Here is an 894-nt window from a genome sequence, read left to right as displayed (position 1 = left end):
AGGAATGATAGAATAATGAGCATTGAGGCAGGATTTTTTTTCCAGATGACTATATGATATCAAAATGACAAGAGATTTTGCGTGCTAGTCTGTTCCATAGTCCGGGTAAGAGAGGCTTTTAGGGCCTGAGTGAGCTCTGCTGTGACAGGATGGGGGTAAGGTGTACAATCAAATTGGGCTATGGTCTTGATATGTGTCACACACACTACACACCCCTTCGCTTTCTAGCACTTTTACACCACTTTTACAAGTTGCCTTCACACACACCCCGCCCTACTCCTCCACCAACTGTCAAGCTTACCAACTCTGGAATTCTCTAAAGTGATCAAAACAAGAGACAAAGAGAAAGAGAGAGAGAGAGAGAGAGAGAGAGAGAGAGAGAGAGAGAGAGAGAGAGAGAGAGAGAGAGAGAGAGAGAGGGGCAGAGGCAGGGAACCAAAATGCAAAAAAATCCACATTTTGCTTTAGAAACATTTACTAAATTGCGCAAATGTTCATAAGTCATATGCTTTTTTAAGATCCTTTCTCATTTCACCACGTTGACTATTTTGCGTGAGTATAATACAGCTTTTTGTTTTTTATTCATATTTCTGTTTCCGTTGGCTTGACGGTCTGCATCAAGGGATGAGAAACACAGCACCCAAGGGAGAAAGGGAATAAAGGGATGAGATAGCAGAGTAAGAAGACAAGGTGGGGTTGTGGGTGGGTGGGTTGTGGGGGTCGTAGTTGCAGACAGAGCTCGATTACGCCTCCCATTCTGGTCCATCTCTGGTGGGAGCTACGGGTCCGCCTCCTCCACGGACTGTGCTGTCAGGGCTCAGTAGGAGAGGACAGGAGGTAGAGGGAGGGTGGATGTGGGGCGGTTCGTGGGTCATAGGTCGAAGTGTTAGAAAG

The sequence above is a fragment of the Gymnoscopelus microlampas genome (genome assembly GCF_963454915.1).
Source record: "Gymnoscopelus microlampas genome assembly, chromosome: 8".
In the NCBI taxonomy this organism is placed as follows: domain Eukaryota; kingdom Metazoa; phylum Chordata; class Actinopteri; order Myctophiformes; family Myctophidae; genus Gymnoscopelus; species Gymnoscopelus microlampas.
The sequence above is the reverse complement of the archived record's forward strand: the minus strand, read 5'-3'. Positions refer to the sequence as shown.